The sequence below is a fragment of the Pseudorca crassidens genome, chromosome 2 (assembly GCF_039906515.1).
Source record: "Pseudorca crassidens isolate mPseCra1 chromosome 2, mPseCra1.hap1, whole genome shotgun sequence".
In the NCBI taxonomy this organism is placed as follows: Eukaryota; Metazoa; Chordata; class Mammalia; order Artiodactyla; family Delphinidae; genus Pseudorca; species Pseudorca crassidens.
This window is the reverse complement of record NC_090297.1, coordinates 12,177,269-12,199,429: the sequence shown is the minus strand read 5'-3', so window position 1 is coordinate 12,199,429 and position 22,161 is coordinate 12,177,269. Positions and strand designations below refer to the sequence as shown.

The 22,161-nt window shown below is 46.4% G+C and overlaps 1 protein-coding gene across 3 annotated transcripts in view; it reads left to right on the top strand.

Annotated features, from left to right (window-relative positions):
• Positions 1-2,763: 2,763 nt before the first annotated feature.
• ZBTB17 (zinc finger and BTB domain containing 17) overlaps positions 2,764-22,161 on the top strand; it is a 30,439-nt gene continuing 11,041 nt past the window's right edge. For all 3 annotated transcript variants that reach the window (XM_067721424.1, XM_067721433.1, XM_067721421.1), the window contains exons 1-2: positions 2,764-2,902; positions 5,051-5,137. The gene's annotated coding sequence lies outside the window, so the exon portion shown is untranslated. The remainder of the gene's footprint in view (positions 2,903-5,050; positions 5,138-22,161) is intronic.

Here is a 22,161-nt window from a genome sequence, read left to right as displayed (position 1 = left end):
TAGAATCCAGTTACACCTATATTCCCCAGGCTTCAGCTCATTTATTAGTTAAGGTGCTCTCTCTCTCTCTCTTTCTTTCTCTTCCTCCTTCCCTCCCTCCTTCCTTCTTTTCCTTCCACCCCCCTTCCCTTCCCTTCCTTTCCTTCTTTCTTTCTTGTGTGTAAACCATCTCCATAGCCAGACTCTATGCTTGTTCCCTGGGGCATTTTGGAATTAGACTCTTTTTATAGATCTGGAGACAAATGAAGGATGGTGAAGTGGTCTCTGAAAGGAACCAGCATCTCCTTGCAAAATAACTTCCTACTATGAGGTTATTACATGCTCTCCAGGGAAAGCAGGACCAGCCCATTCCATGGGAGGAGGGACTGCTTCTGTGGCATGGGAGTTTCACTGAATTCTGGATTTGGGGAGTCAGGGGACTCAGTCATCTGCATCCACCCAAACATCCCCATTTCGATTCCTAAATGTCCCTTGTTCCCAGTCAATGCATCTGGCCCGTTGCAGTTATACTGCAATTATATTACAACTTACATTGCAATTATATTGGAGTTTAGCAACTCACAGGATCAGCTCCGTCCAATTTTTGACTGCATAAACCCTGTGGCTACAAGAGATGAGAAAACATATTTAGAGTAATCAGGAGTGGGCCCTGGTTCTCTGGCTCTGTCTTGAGCTGAGAATTTAACCCCTAAATATTTCTTTTTTGAAACTCTTCAGTGTAATTATAACAGCCAGTTCACCCCACAGTCCTTGTGGTCCTCACTCTCACCATAATGGTCAGTTGTAGCAACTGCTCCATCTACAGCCTTACCTTCATTAGGCACTTTCCTCTAGGCAACAATACTTATTGTGATGAATGGTAAGTTATGTAACTATTTTTTGCCTGCATGAAATAGACTAGATCTGCATCACCTTCAAACTTAATGCCCTGATTTCCATCTTTGAGCGTCAGTTTCCTGCAGAAATAGAAACCTTGCTGGACTTTCTCTTTAATTAAACTTTTTATTTTGAAATAATTGTAGGTTCACATGCAATTGTAAGAAACAATACAGAGCAATTCCATCCCCCTCTCCATCCTTTACCCAGTTTCCCCCAATGGTAACACCTTGCAAAACTATAGTACAATATCATAACCAGGATATTTATATTGACATAGTCAAGGTACAGAACATTTCCATCAATGCAAAGATCCCTTACCTTGTTTCTAAGCTTATTTTAACTAGAAATGGATTTAATACAGAGAATTAAATGTTTACAAACTTACTGGAGGGGCTGAAAAAATGGTCTCTAGACTGGGCTTTTATTAATGGCTCCCAGAATACCATTGAACTCACCAGTTAGGAGCTATTACTTCTGCCACAATCAGGAAGATGGGGAATTGAGAGGCCACCCCTGAGATTATTGCACTCAAGAACGTATCACCACAGCAAGGGTCCATGGATCTAAATTTGGGACTAGAAGCTGGTTCCCAGGCACTAGAATGCTGAGTTCGGCTGGCAACATCTCACAGATGCTTCTGAACACTCATGAAGCTGGAGACTGGCCACAATGCACTGCTGCAACCCCCCACATTTGCATGACCTTTCTTGTCAGCAAAAATCAGCTAACATCAGCAGGCCAATGGCTACTCCCTCTCTTCCACCCTGCAAATCTTACCTACTGGCAGAACCATCTGTATCTGGGATTCTAACTGCTACTGAGTCTGGGAAATAAAATTTTAACTTTTTAAATTCTGGAAGGAATGGATGCCGAGTCTCAATTGACTACATCCAACACAGATGACTCAGAAGTAGATTTGCATGCTTAGTATTGGGAAGACAGGAGAATTCCTATCAGATTTGCTATCATTTTCCTGTAAATGAAAGGGTGAAGTCAACTGCTGCTGAGTTTTTTAGTTTCTCTAGTTATTGTGAAGAGAGGAGCAGTCAATTGGCCAGACTGACATTTGCTGAAGTCCCTCTTAAGGCTGGCAGTCATGGATTTGTAGGGAACAGTCTGTCCCACTGGGTACTTTCTCCAATTGTGTTTGGCTGTTTAGGTGTCAGCAAAGGGAAAAGGAGCAGTTGGATTCACCCAGGGCTGAAATTTTTACCAAATCCATGTGACAAAAAGACAAAGAGCAAAGGAGTTTTGGATTGTGACAAGAGTGTTTTTAAAATTATGGATCATGAAAAATAAATAGGGTCGGAAGTGAAGAAAGGAGAAAGCCGAGGAACTGTTTGGAAGTAGAAAAGTCAATGGCCTGAAGGTGCTGAAAAGTTGGAAAGAGGCCACAGAGTGGCTGGTCACGTCTGCAGGCAGACTTTTGTTTCCAGGCACCCTCATTCACATCCAGGCTAATCCTGGATCTCCTCTAAACAGGGAAGCGGGCAGTGGTTGGCTCAGAAAGTAGAAAAACATAATCGTGGTTCTGCAGCTTTGATGCCACAACTAGGTTCACATCTCTGCTTCATCACTTGCAAGATGCGGGACAGCTGGCAATTCATTTACCCTGAGACTCCGTTTTCCCTTCTTCAAAAGGGAAACAAAAACATCGTATGTTGGTGCGAGGACTTGAGATAATGCACATAAAGCGCTTAACACAGTGCCTGGCACACAGTAAGCTCTGAACACGTAGGAGCTGTTATTGTGATATTTGGAATAGAAAACCAAGAAACGGTTACAAGGCGAACAATTCTAAGTGTAGAAGTAACTGTTATTACAGTAGGCGCATGCGCCTGTCCACGAGCTACGGCTAGGGCGAACGCTGCGCATGCGCCGGAAGTTGCAGACGGGAAGCCAGCGAGGTCGGTTCCGCCCGACTCCAACATGGCGGCGCCCTTTGTCTGCTCTGAAGTGCTGTCCCCGGCCTCCTCGCTGCCGTGATGCACCTCCCTCTGCGGTGGGGTCCAGGACATGGCAGGTGAGGGTCAGCAAGCGTCCGGGGCCGGAGGAGTCCCAGGAGTTGGGCGGAGGCGGCGCAGGATGGGGCGCGGCGGGACGCCGGGGACGGTTGTGTGGGGGAGGGGAGGGAAGTGGACTGAGAAGGGAACCCGGACTGAGGGGACCCCACAGGACAAGAGGGTGCGGGGCAAATGGGTGGGGGGCGCCGCCCGGCAAGCGGGCGGGGAGTGGGCGGGCGGACCGGACCCGCCGTCCCGGCGAGGGAGCGCGAGTCGCCTCCGGGCTGGGTGACACCCCAGCTGGTAGCATCTCCGCCCCTGCCGCCCGGCTGTCACCGCCCCTTGACCCCGCGCGCCGCAGCTGGTGGGCGTTCTGAGGCCGCGAGGTGGCGGGGTGCAGGCGTAGTTCTCTTTGGCCGGCGGAGCCCGACGGCACAAACCTGTCAGGGCCTAGGAGGAGCTTGACGTGTAGGAGGCCGACACTGCCCCTGTATAAGATTATTTCATTCATTCGTTGGTTCCACAGACAGTGGTTCAGCTCTTGATAGGTTCTGGGGATAGAGAGAGTGATCCGGACTGGCATAGTGGTTAAAAAGTTTAAACTGTGGAGCCTGGCAGCCAGGTTTGAATCCCGACTCTGTGCTTGCCAACTGTGTCCTTCGTTAGTCTCTCGCTCCCTGTCACGGTTTCCTCATCCTTAAAGCAGAGTTGAGAATAAAATCTGCTTCCTAAGATGGTTATAAAGATTAAATGAGGTAATAGGTGTAAAGTACTGAGAATGCTTCCTGGCACAAAGTAAACGCTGTATGTGTTTGTTGCTGTCATCTTTCGTATCCACATCATCACCCAGAGCTCAGAGATTCATGTGGGAGACATACAGATACATAGGCAATTCTGATATGATGGAAGAAAAGCAGAAAAGTTCTTGCTCTGGAAACACTGAGTAGAGGCACCTCACTCAGTCTAGGTGAATCCAGGGAGGCTTCTGTTCCCCAGGAAACTGAGACCTGAAGGATGCTTGGGGAGCACGGGCAGGAAAGAGGGAGAGTATTCTCAGTTGAAGATAGAGTTTGTGAGAAAGCTGGGAAGCCAGCGTAATAATTAAATGAAGTTCTCTGCCTAGAGACAGAGATTAGAGGTAAGACTAAAGAGGCAGTCTGGTCTGGTCCTAGGGGGCCCTCCCCACTTTTCTTTTTTTTTTTGGCCAGCATGCGGGATCCTTAGTTCCCTGACCAGGGATCGAACCCATGCCCCCTGCAGTGGAGGCAGTAGAAGCCGGAGTCTTAACCACTGGACCACCAGGGAAGTCCCCTAGAGGGCCTTTTAAACTTAGCTGTGGACTTGAAATTTTAGGTTAATGGGACTTCATTTAAAAGTCAGATTTGTGGGCTAGAAAGATCACTCTAGTTAAAGAACATATTAAAGGGAGTGGGCCCGGAGGCCAATTAAGAGGTTACTAGAACTATCAGGTGAGAAACGAGGGTGGACTTGAGTTAGATTAGAGGCAGAAGGGTGGGGAGAGATGTTTTGGAGGTAGACTTGGCCAAAGTTGGTGATTACTTAGATGAGGGGTTTAGAGGCAGGGAGGAGTCAGGTTGACTCCACATGTTTGGCTGGTGGCTGGTGGTGCGGCTCAGTGGGATAGGGGGCAGGATGGGGGGCAGGTCTGAGGAGGGAAGATAAATTTCGTTTTGAACATGTTGAAAGTAGGTGCCTGTAAAACGTCCAAGTGGAGCTGTCCAGTGGTGATCTAGCATCCAGCGAAGGTCACTAAAGTTGTGGGCAGGGATGTGTCACCTGGGTGAGGGTCTGGAATGAGAAGCACGGTGTCCGGGACATCCCGGAGGAATGCTAACGCTGTAATGATACTTGGACACAGCCTCATCGCTTTTGCTTGTCGACCTCGTGTTATGTCTTTCGGTCAGCAGGCGTTCCTGAGTGTAGGGAATGGCACTGGCTTTATTGATCTTTGTGTCTCAGATGTCCAGCACAGGGGCTGGCGTGCAGCAGGCCAGTAACAATCCAATTTAACGCTTACTGAACACTTTGTGCCAGGCTCAGTGCTCAGTGCTCTGCATTTGCCTGTGTTTGGTGGATGGAAGGGCAGCTCTTAGGGAGCAGATACCTTGCAGTTTCTCATCAGTTTTTCCACTTGGTCTTCGATTCAGGTAATGAGCTGGAGGAGGAGCGCCAAGCTGGAGTTGGCCCAGACAAACTGTCAGAACAGAGTAGCCTGGGCTACTTGGAAATCTGAGGTATGTCCGTAATACTCAAAGATGAAACAAACCAGGAGGTCAGTTTGTTTGTCCTTCTTCTCTAGGCTCAATGTGATTCAAATCACCCTTTTAAGATAGCTTTTTCTTTAAAATTATACAGTAATGACAAAATCCTAGTTAGTTTGGTTGGGAGAATGTTGATAACATTATTGTCGTTTTACTAACAAAGATCATGCTAGGTTAATCCCTGGGCAATGTTCACACCTTGTTTTAAGTAAGTACAAACCAAAATGCTCCAAAATATGGTGGCTGAAAGGAAATAGAAATTTATTCCTTGCTCCTTCACAGCCTGGAAGTAGGCAGTCAGAGCTGGTCAGGGCAGCTCACTCTGTTCCATGAAGTTATCCAGACACAGGGTTTCATTGATCATGTGGCTCTCCTTGCTCAAACCCAGTCTTCCATCTCATGGACTAAGCTGGCTGCTCTAGCTCCTGCCATCACAGATGCACTTTGTCTGGCAGAGAGGGAAAGACAGAGTGGGGAGCACACGCTTATTCCTTTTAAGGTTCTAATGTTTAGAGATACATATTTTTGTACAGCATGTCCCCAAACACAAGCATCTGGTGTGCAACCAAAGGAGGAATCACGACTATTCCAGTGCTAGAGAGAAAGCTGGCTGACAGAACCTTCTCTGTCCCCAGTGTGACTAGATTGCTGGCTTTGGGGGTTGGGCCCAGCCCAAGGGAAGTCCACTGCACTGGTGAAAGAGGGTGGGGTGTGTTTCCCAGGCCTCTGGGTCTCCAAGGCAGGCTCCCCTGGCTTTGAGTAGTTTGTGTTGCTTGGGCCCAGAGAGTCCGGGCTTGTTTACTCATTCAGTGTTTTCTGTGCCTGACGTGTCAGACACTGCGCTGGGGGCTCAGGATGTGAAGATAAGTGAGACTGGATCCTGGGAGCAAGGAGCTCTTAGCCACATGGGTGATCACAGTACAACACAAGGAACACCACAGATACCTGTTCAAAAGTGTGTGGTGTACAGAAGGAGGATGACTGACGTTGGAAGGCTGTACTGAGGTGGTGAAGATTCAGAGTACATAACATGTTTTGGATTGATAACTATAAAGGTCCCCTCAGATAGAGGCGGCAAGGACTCTGGAGTTGGGTGTGAATCCCTGCTTCCCTGGTTAGTGGCTCTCTGTCCTGAGGGTCAGTTACTTCATTCCTCTTCCTCAGTTTCCTCATCTGTAAAATAGGGATAACAATGTTTACTTCAGAGAACTGTTTTGAGAATTATGTGAGGTCAAGCAAGTAATTCACGGGATCTGCTGTGAACATGTCAGTTCCCTCCTGCTGCAAGGTGTGGGGTGGTTCGAAGCCAGAGAAACACGTTAGGATTGCGGTTGAAGAACACCCAGACCGATAGGGAAGCCAGGTTGCGGTCTGTCCCTCTCGAGGCAGGAATTATCCAGGTTGTACTCAGAGGATCAAGGACTGCTCTGTGCACTCCCTGTTTTTCTCAGGAGTTCCACCAATGTTCTAATTAAAGTTGTCAACCTGGATTCTCAGAGACCATATTCTGAAAGCTCTGGTGAGGGGTCCTTTGGGAAGGAAAGGATTCCCTCTGCCTGGTTAACTCCTTCAAGCTCAAATGCTTCTGGGAAACCTTCTCCCAGCCCTACTCACCCTTGCACCCCCGCCCCAGCTGAGTTTGGAGCCCCTCCTCTGTGATTTCTTAGCATCCTGCAATGACCTTGCAGTACTTTTTTTTTTTTTTTTTTTGGCTGCGTTGGGTCTTTGTTGCTGTGTGCGGCCTCTCTCTAGTTGCCGCAAGTGGGGGCTACCTTTCGTTGTGGTGCGTGGGCTTCTCATTGCGGTGGCTTCTCTTGTTGTGGAGCACGGGCTCTAGACACGCGACTTCAGTAGTTGTGGCACGTGGGCTCAGTAGCTGTGGCTCGCGGGCTCTAGAGCGCAGCCTCAGTAGTTGTGGCGCACGGGGTTAGTTGCTCCGCAGCATGTGGGATCTTCTTGGACCAGGGCTCGAACCCATCTCCCCTGCATTGGCAGGCGGATTCTTAACCACTGCACCACCAGGGAAGCCCCTCGGAGTACATTCTTACCTCCTATGATGATCATAGGTTATCTTGCCTGTCTCCCTGTGAGACCACCAGCAGCTCGTGGGCAGAGACAGGGTCTTATTCCTCCTGGTATTCCCACTGTGTAGGTCATTTCCTGGCACGCAGTTGGTGCTCAGTAAACATTGTTGGATGACTGGATGATCGACCAGTGGGGCTGGAGAGACCTCCAGTGTGATGAGGGTTTGGCATACTATTAATGAAGAGAGGACAACCCAATGGCTTATTTGGTGTTTGGGTGTAATATGAGATGTGGACATGGTAAACTATGACCTAAACTATGAGAGTCTAGGTCAGAGATAGTTTCTCTGTCTTTCTTTTTCCAGTAGAGCAGCGTTTCTCAGCGTCAACATTATTGCCATTTGGGGCTTAGTGAGCCTTTGTCTTGGGGGCCGTCCTGTGCACAGGACGCAAGTAGCATCTCTGGCCTCTGCCCACAGATGCCAGTAGCCCCCACCTGCCTCCAAGTACGGCAGCTGAAAATGTCTCCAGAGGAGGCTGTACGTCTCCTGGGGCAAAATTGCCCCAGCTAAGAACCCCTGAGGTACAGGGTGCCGGCTAGAAGCATGAACTTCTAAGCCAAGCATACCTGAGCTGGTCCTTACACTTACTAGTTGTGTGCCTTTGGGCGAAGTACTTGACCTCTCTTAAGCCTCCACTTCCTCGGGTGTGAAGTGGAGATAATGATGACCTCACACTAACTTTATTGGGTGGAATTATTAATGAGGTAATGCATGTAAAATGCTTAGTCAAGTCCTTGACTCCGTAATTGGTAACCAGCATTATTATGTGTTAGGAGAGGATGACCCTGTGAGGGTCAAGAAAGAAAGTGTGCAGAGTTGAGGAAGAAAAAAATGTTTAGGACAGGAATACATGCATGAGGTCCAAAAATCAGAAGGTTCTAACAAAAGTACTGGGGAAAGTAAGTCACCCTCCCACGCCTGACCCGGTTCCCCTCGCAGATAACTGTTAACAGCGTTTGTGTGTCGTGCCCGGGCTCTTCTGTGCATATATATGTCTGTATGTATATATAAGGAAGACCATTTTTAAGTGCCAAATGGCTTGGTTTCGTTGCACATATACTGAACCTTCCATTTAGAACGCTGAAAGGGCAGCCTCTGTGGGCAGAGCTTCAGTTTTAACAGTTTGCCACAGAAGAGAGCAGGTGGCCCACTCTCTACCGTCCTGGAATTCCCCCAAGATGGCGCCGTGTGGGTGGCACGGAGGTACTCAGACATGGTGTCTGTCAGGGTAACAGACACCACAAAAGGGAGGGACCCCAACCTTAGAGGAAATGAAAAACTCCCAGTACCTTTTGTGCACAAAGCATATTGTCCTGGAGACCATAATCTACCTCTTTTGCTGGCCACATTTTTAAATGATTGAAATCACAGAGGTCACAAAGAGTAGGCATTTTAGCACCGAGTGCTTTCAGCATTTGCTGCAGATGTGTGTGTTGAGTGTCAGCATAGGTGCCTGGCACTCTCGGAGGTCCTCATGGGTGTCAGTAGCTCAACAGTCCAAGGACCAATTAAGGTTGACCTCAATAATGTAGTCACAGATACGTACAGAAAACCAGAGCATGGGCTCTTCCATTCAAACCTGCTTGTTATGAATTGGAGAGATCAGCCTTGAGCTTCAAAGGAAGGAAGCAAAGGGCATGGTTAGAATTGAGAGTTGTTCACTCATGTCTAAACCGCAGAATGCAGAGCCTCAGAGGTGGCAATTCCAGCCGAGAGTAGGGACCTAGCCCGAAGGGAGGCTTGGTGGGTTCATTGTTACATCAAAAACATACTCAGCTTCTGGTCTTAAAAGGTCTGGCAGCAGAACCTGTTCTCCTCACCCCACCCGCACTACTTCCTGTACTGGCAGATTAATCTAAGCAGTAATTTTCCTGTCCTGAATGGAAGGCTCCAGGGTTCAGTGGGAAGTTGTATCTCTCCAGCTTCGGCTTCGGAGCCAGGGTGGTGAAGCACTTCTCATTACTATAGTCTCAGGGCTGGGTGGGCCCCTGTCAGGGACTTTCCTGGTTTAGTGTAACTCAGTCAGCTGCCCAAGTTAATGCTTCAAATCATTGCTTAAAGTCAGAAGGAACATTGTTTAATTTTGTAAATTGTCTTTTTAAATATTGAGTAGATACAAAAGAATACTGTACCGTATAAAGGAAAAGGATACAAGGAACACCCATGTACCCATCACCCAGTTTACAGAAAAGAATGTTACCGTTACCTTTGGAGTGCTCCTCCCTGATCCTGTCCCATTCCCACCCCCACCTAATCACTGAATTTGGCTTTTATCATTCTCTTGCTTTTCTATTTTTTACTTTTTTTTTTTTTTTTTTGGCTGTGCCAAGCCTGCTTGTGGGATTTTAGTTCCCTGACCAGGGATTGAACGTGGGCCACAGCCGTGAAAGTTCTGCATCCTAACCACTGGACCGCCAGGGAATTCCCACCTCTAGCTTTTCTTTATAGTTTTACCACATGTGTTTGTATTGCTAAGCAATGTATTGTTTAATTTTGCATGTTTTTGAACTAAATAAATCATTTCATTATTTTTCAGTGATCTAAATTTTTTCCTTAACATATGTTCTTGAGATTAAGCCATGTTACATATAGGTGTATTTCATTTTCACTGATGAATTATGTTCCATTGTATGAGAACATATCCATTCTGTTGTTGATGGACATTTGACTTGTTTCCAGTATTTTGCTGAGACAGACAGTGATGCTGTGACCATTCCTGGGACACATGTGTACAGCCTCTCAGGGTACATCCCTGGGAGGAGGACTGGATCACAGGGTGCGTGCATCTGCAATTTGACCAAATAGTTTCCAAAGTGGTTTCCGCAATTTACACTTCAACTGACAATTCTGTTAGCGTCACATCCTCCAAACAATGATATTATCACATTAAAAAATTTTTACTAACCTGTTGGAAGGTCAGTGATACCTTATATGTTTTTTTCTTTTTTAATAAATTTATTTTGTTTATTTATTTTTGGCTGCATTGGGTCTTCGTTGCTGCACGCGGGCTTTCTCTAGTTGCGGTGAGCGGGGGCTAGTCTTCCTCGTGGTGTGTGGGCTTCTCATTGCGGTGGCTTCTCTTGTTGCGGAGCACAGGCTCTAGGCGCCCGGGCTTCAGTAGTTGTGGTGCACAGGCTTAGTTGCTCTGCGGCATGTGGGATCTTCCCAGACCAGGGATCGAACCTGTGTCCCCTGCGTTGGCAGGTGGATTCTTAACCACTGCTCCATGAGGGAAGCCCCCTCGTGGTTTTGATTTGCATTTTCATGATTATTAGTGTGTTGAGCATCTTTTCATGCATTAATGGATCATTCAGGTTTCAGCTTCTCTGAAACAATTGCTTAAATCTTTTGCTTATTTTTTTATTGAATTGTTTGTCTTTTTATTTATATGTAGACTTTTTTTCTTGTTTTTTGTTTTGATACTAATCCTTTGTCAGTTAGTTGTGTTGTAATTATCCACTTCCAGTTTGTGGCTTGTCTTGTCACTCTAGCTTTTTTTTTTAATGAAAAGAAATTCTTTTTTTTTTTTAATTAATTATTTATTTGGCTGCGTTGGGTCTTTGTTGTGTTGTGTGGGCTTCTCATTGTGGTGGCTTCTCTTGTTGTGGAGCACAGGCTCTAGGCGAGCGGGCTTCAGTAGTTGTGGCACGCAGGCTCAGTAGTTGTGGCTCACGGGCTTAGCTGCTCTGCGGCATGTGGGATCCTCCTGGACCAGGGCACGAACCTGTGTCCCCTGTATTGGCAGGCAGATTCTTAACCACTGCACCACCAGAGAAGTCCCCAATGAACAGAAATTCTTAATTTTAATGTCATTTATCAATTTTTTAATAGCACTTTTTGTTTCTTTTTAAGAAGTTCCTACTTCAAGTTTATAAAGGTATTCCCCCATATATCGTCTTCCAAACATTTTATGATTTTGCCTTTTACATTAAGTTCTTTAGTCTGTTTATAATTATTTTTGTGTATGGTGTGAGATAAGGAGCTAATTTCTTTTTCCTTTTTTTTAAATAAGCACATCAGATTGTCCCAGTACTATTTATTGAAAGAATATATCCCTTTCTTGTGGGTCTTTAATGTCACCAGTAACCATTATCATACATCAGGTGTCCACAAATATATGGGTCTGTTTCTGGCCTCTTTCCATCTGTTCTCTATCTGTGTGCCAGTGTCACACTCCAAGTTTTCATATAATAATTCTTGGTATCTGGTAAGGCTTTGGCCCTTTGCTTTTCCATCTTCATTTAGATTGTGCTTATCAAATTCATAAAAATCGTTGGAGTCTTTTATTAGAATTGCTTTGAATTTTATTAGAATTGAATTTATTACATATCAATTTGGGTAGAGTTGACATTTTTATGATATTGATCTTCTGATCCACGAATATATCTCTCAATTTACATAACTTAGCAAATTCTAACTTTAGTCAGTGTCTTTACACTTTACTCTCAAGCAGTTAGGACCTTAATTCACTTTAATTCCTAACACTCCCTCCTCAACTTTTATTCTATAGCTGTGTGTGTTCTTTTTCAATTTTAGAAGATGTCATTTGTTCAGTATTTGTTTAGATTTACTTATTTCTTACTACTTTAGTTGGTTCTCACTCCTTCTTGCATTTAATACTTTCATTCTGGGATCACTTTTTAGCTACCTGAAGTGTACCTTTTATAATGTGTTAATTTGGGCTGTAGTCCATTTGGGGGCCATCTAACGGTTACAGATTCTCCCAGGGAGAATTTTATACCCTTCCATTTGGTGCCAAGATTTCATATAGGCTTTTTCTGTGCCATCTTCTTTCCACTAAGATGTAACCCTTTGGGGCCAGCTTTATTCTGGAGGGCCCTCCCGAGAGACCTCCCTTCTTGGCGGCAGGGGGAGAACTCGAGCTCGCTCAGTTCTGCAAATGCCGTCGCTGCCCACCCTTATAGCTCCACTTGCTCTCTGGATTCCAGCCTTTGCTTAAGTTTGTTTCATCTGTCAGTATTCCTTACTGACTTGCCAGTTCTTCGATGCATTTTAAAAGATGTCAAACAATTTTTCTTCAGTATTTGTAGCCGTTTGTAATGCGAGCCAGCCAGCGTACCTGGTGTGCCATGCTTCCAGAAATTAAGATGCCCCCGAGTTTCAATTTTGTGTTTCATTTGGCAGCACAAACTCTGCAGGTTAGAACTAAGACTTAGTAATGTTCACTTCTGACTTTTTTTTATAACATGTTTTGTGACACTGATTAGTATAAGGAAAGGGGGTTGGTAAGTGCCAATTAATGACAGAGAATTTGCCCTTTTGGGACAGACTAAGGACCTGGTGAACCCAGAATTCCGTGTCTGTCCACAGAAGTTTTGTCCTTGTTTAAAGTGAAAAGAGGACAGCTTGTAGAGTGTGGTGGACTTTGGCCTTGAATCTGGGCATGTCGTTGAGACCTGGGTCGGATGACATCTCCTCTAAGCCTCATTTTGCTCATCTGCACAATGGGGGTGATCATATTAATACCCTCCCAGAGGACTGTTGTGGGTATGGATGAGGTAGCATGTATATAGGAAACACTTTGCAGGCAGGTTGCCACAGCAGCTACTCCAGTTACTCCCTTAGTGGCCCCTGTTAGACATGTGCTCTCCACCGGTCGCTGCCCTTGGGAAACAGCGAGCCTACTATTTCTCTTGGCAGTAACCTCCCCTCAAGCATTTAGCATGGTGGGACTTATTATTAGCAAGACTGTGTTTTCTCTAGATGCAGTCCCACAGTCCCACCCGCAGTCCTTTACCAGGACTCACGATTTCCTTACTGCTGGGTAATACCCCATCACTCTGGGAAATTGTAGCCTCTGCATGGGACTGTCTGATCAGTTACTTACATCCAAGCATTAATTTGTACCTAACCAGTGAATGTATTTAGAACTTACAGCGGTAGTGACAGGTCTGACCCAGTGTACCACCTTCTGCTTCTGCTCGCTGGGGACATACACTGACCTACAGTGGAAACTCAGTCTCTTCAGTCTTCGCCAGTTTGAAACTGGAAGTGGTAACTTGTACTTATTCATATTCGATTATTAGTGAGGTTGAACGTCTTTTTTCTGTATCGAGTATATTGACCACTCATATTTCTTCTTTTGGGAATTGCCTGTTCATTTCTCTGACTCATTTTTCTGTTGGGAGATTTTTTCTTGTTGTTTAATTTTAATAACAGCTTTATTGAGACAGTCACACACCATACAATTCACCTATTTTAAGTGTACAATTCAATGGCTTTTAGTTTATTCACATAGTTGTGCAGCCGTCACCACCAGAACATTTTCATCGTCCCCAAAAGGAGCCCACAGCCCATTAGCAGTCACTCCCCATTTACCTTTATCTCCCCCAGACCTAGGCAACCACTTTCTATCATTATGGATTTGCCTGTTCTGGGCATTTCATATAAGTGGAATCACGCAACTTGTAGCCTTTTGTGGCTGGCTTCTTTCACGTAGCACAATATTTTCAAGGTTCGTTCAGGTTGTAGCACATATCAGTACTTTTCTTATTGTCAAATAATACTCTATTGTATGGATATACCACGTTTTATTTATCCATTCATTAGTTAATAGACATTTGGGCTGTTTTGACCTTTTGACTATTATGAGTAACGCTGCTGTGAACACTTGTCTACAAGTTTTGTGTGGATGTACGTTTTCACTGTTGACTAATTTTAAGAGCCTTTTATATATCAGGACTATTAACCCTTATTTTCCATATAGGCTGTAAACATTTCCCCCCAGTTTATATTTGCATTTGGGAAGTTGAGAAGATAAGGGTAGAAATGTGAATGAAACAGAACATTTAGGTTTCTGACCAGTCTTTCATACCCCTAAGAATTAAGTTTGTGTACCCTCACTTCCCCACCCTAGTCCCCATAAGCAGCCCCTTGGGGCTGGCCGGCTTCCTTACATGGCCGTGCGGGTGCTCTCTCTGTCTCTCTTTCTCTGTCTCTGTCTCTCAGCCTGCCTGCCCTAGAACCAGGCAGCACTTAGGGTGGTTTCCAAGTTTCTCTCAGAAGCTCGCACTTCAAAATAGCTGGCTGAAAAACCGCCAGGGTTGCAAGTCATCCATTAAAAGGCCTCACGCTGCTGCAGGTGGTGGGTGGGAGGGGCAGGAGGTCCGCAGCACTGTTTCTTCAAGGGCCAGCGCTGGGGCCTGAGCTGCTTCTAATCCTCCCAGGGCTGCTGTCCAAACACTCTCTTCTGGAGCGACACTCAGCATCTGGATTTGAGTAGCCTCACAGTTTTAAGAAATCCTTGGAAATTGAGACATTGAATTCTTGACCACTTTCTGTCCAGGCCTATCTTAAGGTTTTGAGGTCTCCTAGAATATTCCTCTAAAATATCCTCTTACACATTTCGTTTTGCCCATTCAAGTTTTACAGAATATTAACTTTAGTTTAATCTTATTTGGAATAGTAAATGTACGACTTGATGTTGGCTTATATAGTTCATAGATGTTCGTATACAGTTTGTAGTTGGTGTTCATGTCCTATATGTTCATATTCATAGTTCATGTTCATAGTTGGAAATCTTAAGATTTCCAATATAGGGAAAGTTTTAGATGAAAAAAAAACTCTGCTAAATGCTAGATAAATATCTCATTTTCATTGTCATTCACATGGTGTCTGTTATACTTCAAATGCATGCATTTGTAGTCTTATTAATGAAATCATTTACTCAGCATTTATTAAATCTTAACAGTAGAAGGGACCTTCACAGTTACTAATCGTAATGAGGAAACAAACCCAGAAAAAGTCAGTCACATGAAAAGCATGTGCTACCTTGAAGTCCATATACGTCTACCTCCTAATAATTAGTATTCAACCTACTTTTTTCTTTTGCTTTGGATACTTGATCTTAACTAATACCATGGGACAACTAATCCTTCCTTTGGACTTGTTATAGTCTATCCTCTTCCTCAATGAAAGCCTCGTTGCTCCTCCAAAATCATCATGTTCTTTGTAGAAAGAAGTTAGCGGGACTTCCCTGGTGGCGCAGTGGTTAAGAATCCACCTGCCAGTGCAGGGGATACGGGTTCAATCCCTGGTCCGGGAAGATCCCACATGCCACAGAGCAACTAAGTCCGTGCGCCACAACTACTGAGCCTGCTCTCTAGAGCCCACGAGCCACAACTACTGAAGCCTGTGCGCTTAGAGCCCATGTTGCGCAACAAGAGAAGCCACCGCAATGAGAAGCCCTCGCACAACGAAGAGTAGCCCCTGCTCTCTGCAACTAAAGCCCGCACACAGCAATGAAGACCCAACACAGCCATAAATAAATAAATAACCTTTTAATTAAAAAAAAAGAAGGTAGCTTTTGCCTTCAAGTACAAAGCACCTCTGCCTTGCCTTATGGTTACGGTTGAGTGGAATAAGCATTGCAGTTTGCAGGGCCTTTTCCTGATCTTTTTTCAGGTTGAAGCTTTATCTGTCGTGGGTGCCTGGGTTACTGATGAGATTTTATGTCCATTTTAAAAGATAGGGCCAAGAGGAGAGCATTGGGTTCCCCATTTTCCTGTAATAGATCGATGTTGCTGGCATTGGTTTATATGTAGTCATATAAGAATGATGATGGGGCTTCCCTGGTGGCGCAGTGGTTGAGAGTCCGCCTGCCGATGCAGGGCACACGGGTTCGTGCCCCAGTCCGGGAGGATCCCACATGCCGCGGAGCGGCTGGGCCTGTGGGCCATGGCCGCTGGGCCCGCACGTCCGGAGCCTGTGCTCCGCAACGACAGAGGCCACAACAGTGAGAGGCCCGCGTACAGCAAAAAAAAAAAAAAAAAAACCCAGAAAGAATGATGATGGCCAGTGGCAGCTCTGTGAAGTGGAAACTTTTATTATCATCTGCATTTTACAGAAAGGGAATTGAGGCGCAGAGATTTAAGTACTCTTACCCCAGGGACTTAACCAGCTTTGGCTGGATTCCAAGGCAGGGGTTTTAAGCGGGTGTGGGGAGTCAGTCAGCCCCCTGAGTGTGTGTGACTCTCCCAGGAGAGGCCTTCAGTGCCTTTGAAGTGTCGGAGGGGTTCATCTGGGTCTGGAAAAGGCTACCAGCTGCTCTTCTAGGGGATTTTCCATTTTGTCCCCTTAAGGAATTTTTGCTCATCATGTTTTCCCGAGTGACACATTCTTTGTGCAAATTATCATAATTTTCCATTTCCCTTATGAGAAATTTTTCCTGTTGAGAAGTTTTCAGTCACCAAGTCTTGTAGAAAATGTCTGAAAGGTTTACGGTGAATAGAAACAAAGAAACTCTGACTTTGTGGACATTTTCTTTTTTTCTCTCTTTTTTCTTTCTTCCCTCCTTCCCTCCTTGTTTTACTTTCTCAGTTTTAATATTTTAATAGATAACATTTACAAATGGTAAAACAAAACAAACAAACAAAAAATCCAGAAAGGATACAGAGTGAAAAGTGTAAGTCCTTTCCACCCTTCCCTGCTGCTCTGAGGGGATCCCCGTTACCACTTTCTTGTTATGTCCCTGCAGAGATGTGGGCGTTTTCTTTGAAACGTGAGTAAGAGGTAGGAATTCTCAGCCTGGGATGTGGTTTTGGACAAGCAGCATGGCCCAGCTTCTCCCAGGAAGGGTCGGATACTAAATATTAAGGGATGTTGGGGCACTCGAGGAGTAATTGTGTTGGATTCTGGGCACCAGCCAGATCCTCCTGGTGCCAGCGGGGGGTGACGTCGTCCCATTCCTCACGTCCTGAGGGTCCAGCGCTGCGGGACTTCCTGAGTTGTTTTTCTGCTTCTGCCCTTGCCCCTTCAGCCTGTTCTCCATACTCATGCAGCCAGAGTGACCTTTCAGAAATGTGAGTCTGACCGTGGCTCTCTCTTGCTTAAACCCCTGGCGTGACTCCCATCAGCTGGGGATGAAGCTAAGTCCTGGTGTGATAGGTGTGGCCTCCAGCCTGTCCCTCCAGCTGCATTTCTCACCACATTTTCCACTCACTTGTTAATCTCATGATGTGAAGCGTGCTGTTCTCCCCCGGCCCAGTCCCCAAGCGTGCACACCACTCTCTGTCATGCATCCAACACCGTTGCTTGTGCTGATCTTTACCTGGACACCCTTCCTGACTTTGTTCGTGTGTTTTTAGATGTACTAAGCACCACTTCCTTCCAGGTTGGCACTTAGCGGCACCTTTCAGCTCTCATCAGTGGGTAACAGTCTGGGTCTTTCTCTCCGGGGGAAGGTCCTCGAGAGTGGGTGCCCAGACAGCCTTGGCCTTACTCCCCTTGGAGCCGCCAGCTCCCAGCAGGGCACCCGCACTAGGTAGTGCTCTGCAGTTGACTTTAAAGTACTGTCCACTACCCTGTCCCCTCAGCCCACCACATGCAAAGATTGGACCCCGAATCCATCTATATTTAACTTGAGTGGGTGATTCTTCCCAGGCTTTCTGCCCTAAGTCACACAATCACAAAGACCTGACAGCAGAAGTTTGAAGCCAGGTAGGAACAAAGTCCATGTGCTTTTTTGTCACGTTGGACTAGAGTGTGGCTACTTTGGTCTCCAATTGCCTTCCCGAGGCCTTGACCAGCTGCCTTTTCCAAAAGCAGCTCTGCGATTCACTGGTAAAGGGACTTCACTGGGATAACCTGGTTTGTTTTGTTTTAATTAATTTGTTTTAATTAATTTTTCCTTGTTTGTTTCACTGTGTATCAGTCACAGACTTTGTTAGAGAAAAAGTATCTGATTCTACTTTTGCCAAGATTTGTGCAATACTCCTTGTTATTTATCTTCTTTAATCCTCACAGCCATTGTGTATATGGTGGTTCTCCAATTTAACGGGTGAGCAATCTAGAACTCAGGGAAGCTTGCTCGAGCCCCCCTTGGTAATATTGGAGCCAGGATTCAAATGCATGTGCTTTGAGTCTGAGTCCATACGTCTTGTCTCTTCTTTATACAATAATCTCTCCCAGGGTGGTCCCATTCCATCTTGTGGCAAAGACTAGAATGAAGTGAAGAGATCTGTTCAACCATCTCTGCTGTTGACATCTCAACCGTAGTTGGCCAAAACAGAACTCTTGCTTTCCTCCCACTAAACCTTTGCTCCCACAATCATTCCTCACCCCAGTCAGTGGCACTGCCACTTGGCCAGGCTAAAACCTTGGCCAGGTTTCTCAGGCTAAAAATTTTGGTGTCATCCTTGCCTCCTTTCTTTTCTCACAACCCACAGCTACTTGATCAGCCATTATGTTGGCTCCACCAAAACATATCCCTAATCTGACTGCTTCTTTCCACCTCCACCTACGTGGAGGCCACCTCCCTCTCTTGCTTCTTCCCTGGTGTTCCTGTGTCCACGCTTGCCCCCTTGCAGTCACTCTTCTGCTCTCAACCCTCCTAGGGCGCCCCAGCATACTTAGAACTCCAAAGCCTAACTGGCCTCTAAAACCCTGAGTGATCGCAGCCTCTCCTGCTGCCAACCTCAGCGCTTCTCGTCCTCCCACTCGCTTCCTCCTTTTCAGGCACGCCAGCCTCTTTTGCCAAGGCCACACCCGTCTCAGGACCTTTGCATTTGCTCTACCTTGTACCTACTGTAACGGTCCCTGGGCTTATGGTAGCATGGCTCACTCTTATTCTGGTCTTTGCTTAAATGTCACCTCCTCGAGAGAGGTCCTCCTTGACCTTCTCTTAGGTAGTTAATAGCCCCTGCCTTGGCTTGCTTTGGTTCTCTTCACAGCACTTAGTATGTGACATTATGTATTATATTGATTTATTACCTGTCTTCCCCACCAGGCTCAAAGTGAGAATACTGCCCCTAAGGTGAGCACAGAGTAGGCACTCATTAAATGCTTGAGAAATTCTTTGACCTTTGTTTATATCTGTTTCTTAATTTATGGACTGAGGACCCCTGGGGGAATGCAGTATGTATGAGTAGTTGTGCGGCTGTATCACACCACAGACCTTCTGTATATTAGGGGAGATTTATCCTTCACTTACATAGAACTGCTTCTCAAATACATGTTAGTGCTGTTGTGATTAATAGATGGGAAATTCATTTTTCATAGTGGTTTTTGTCTATATTTTTTCAGTTAACAAGCACCAAAAGTACAATGATCATTTCAGAATATTTTGACCTTGAGTTGGTCCTATTCAACAAGGCCAGGAATTGGTTCTATACCAGGCCTGTACCCCAACTTGATTTGAGGGCAAAGTCCTAGGGTAGGTGCTATAAACAGCTGTAAGGAGGAAACAAGAAGTCGGCCTACCCAGCAATGAGTTTATTAAACTTGGTAGGGGAGTCCACCTACCAGTATAATTTCAGGCTGTGTCCATGTGCCACCACCACTCAGGGAGTACTGGGCAGAGGGGAGCAGGGGAGACGTTGGGAGAATGATCAGACCCCATGCCAGTCCCACACGTTCTGATTTTGTCTTTTTGGTAGCAAGGCCCTTGATTTATCCCGTGTCAAGCTGCAGGAGTCCCCAGAGCAAGTACTAGCGTGATGGGTTCTAAACTGGCACAGGTGCTGGGGTACAGGACACACTTTCTTCAGGGCCAGCCAGCCTTCCCGCTCAGCCACGTTCCTAGAGCAGTAGGGTCCATCGGGGGTCAGGGAAAGGGATGTCCACTCCCTCTTCAGAAGTGTGGTTAAATTTAGAGATAGTACAAGTTGTATAGTTTGAAAAGCAAAGTCAATAGCACGGTTTAATTTTATATTCAGACATTATTTTTAGATTTAGAAAAAAGTCAGTGTTTTTTATAACACAAACTTCAAAGCAAACGGTACTGAATCTTGGCAGGGAGCATTCTGTAGAAGGAAGCAGTGCTTTTTCAGGGCGGGGCCACTATTCAGGAGAAGATGAAACGTTTGGGGCTGTTGGGAAGGGCTGAGTCAGGTTTGTGTGTTTTTACAAAGTGGAAATGGACTTCTAAAAGTTGGAGAAACACAAGCTTAATATAAGAGCTGTGTTTCCTGGGCAAGGAGGAAAGTTCCAGTACGGTTGGTTTTGTTGATATTTGCTTCTCTGCCACGTTGCGCTGAAAAGGGACGGGTTGTCACAGCAGGTGGCTTGGTGGAGTCGAGCAGGTAGCTTTCATGTTTGCAGGGCTGGCCTGCTGGGAACTTCTGTTCCCTTGGCCTGAGCTCGTGTACGCCAGGTTGTGTACACGAGCCACCAGTATTTCTGGAAAGTCAGGAACGCTGATCCCTGTCATCGCTCTCAGGTGCCTCGAGGCCCTTGGATGGCTGTCTCCTGTCCAGGCCTGCAACTGGCACAGCATGTTCTGGGAGCTGGGGACTGTTGTTCATCGAGATTGGGGGGCATCTCCTGTGGTAGGCCAGTTGTTTCCTGGCTAATGGCTTCCCTCTGTGCAGCAGTTTGGAAATGCAGGCAGTTCAGTGCTTGCTAATAACCTGGGCGATATTTCATGTTTGACAGGCGCCCATTTGACTCTGAGATGGAGCGTTGCTCTGTGGACCCACTTAGAGCTCTGGGCAGGCGCTCCAGCCTTCAGCCAGGAGCACCCTTGGGGTTTATGGAATAGTTGTTCAATATAAAGTGCTTGCCTGACAGAGAAAATTGCTCTGAGTGGTTCTTGCCCAGTGCCCCCCGTCTCTTCATGTTAATTGGGCTCCGGGATTTTTCCAGACTGCATTCAGAAGGAATAATGGGTTGTGATTACAACATCTAAACAAGGTTCAAGTCACCAAGTAGGGTGTTTTTTTGTTTTGGTTTGGTTTTTTTTTGCGGTACGCGGGCCTCTCACTGTTGTGGCCTCTCCCGTTGCGGAGCACAGGCTCCGGACGCGCAGGCTCAGCGGCCATGGCTCACGGGCCCAGCCGCTCCACGGCATGTGGGATCCTCCCGGACCGGGGCACAAACCCGTGTCCCCTGCATCGGCAGGCGGACTCTCAACCGCTGCGCCACCGGGCAAGCCCACCAAGCAGTTTTTGAGTACACCCGAGGTGCCCAGCGTAAAAGGATATGTAGAAACCGTCTGATGTGGTCTTTGGCCTAAAAAAATACGTAGAGTCAGCATCTCTGCTTCCTGGTAACAGTCGTTTGCTGAGTGCTTACCACATGCCAGGCACTGGGCAGGCTTTGCTAACGTTACCTAGCTTAATCCTGTAAAGAATGTGGGAGGTAGTCCCCCTGGCTCCACTATGCCAGAGGAGAGCTTTGCTGTAGGTCACCTGCGGGTGTGGTAGGAGGCAGGACCTGGAGGTGAGCCTACTTGGCTTTGGCCCCAGAGGCTCTGCTGCCTTCCTGGTGCCGAGCTGCCTCTCAAGTCCTAACTGTTGGAGGCAGCAGGGCGGAGCTTGGGGCCTGGTGTAGCCATGCTCTTAGTTTTTAGGTGATTGGACTGTGCCACACGTGGTGCCGTGCTGCTTGGCGTGTTGAAGACCCTCCATAAATGCCATTTTGTTGTTGCTGTGGGGATCTGGGATTCAGGTTTTGTTGAATTGAGCAGAGTGGATTTCACGACCCAGGGAGAAACTTTTCTCACGGCAGCAGTCTGTGTGCGGATGTTTTGGATCCGAAAGACAAATGAGATGGATTGTGTTTTCTCCGGCGCTCCACCCCCCGTCACTCCCGTCCGCCTTTGCGGCTCTTTCCCCTCCTCAGGGCAGCCCTGGCCAGAGCGTCTGGGAACATGGTTGGAAACAGCCCATCTCTGCACGGATTGAGTGTGGCACTTTTACCTCACTTTTTTCTTATTACAAATTTTGTTAAATTTTGAAAAATGTTCCCGTATAAAAGTATATGAAATGCACATATTTAACTAATAAACCTAGTGTATCCAAATGAAGAAACAGAGCGCCCCCAGTGTCTCAGAGGACCCTCCCGTCCAGAGGGAACTGTTGCCCTCAAATGGTTTGTCAGTCATCCCCTTTGCTTTACAGTTTTACCATCTGTATCAGTTATCTCTTGCTGTAAGCAAACCACCTCGAAACTT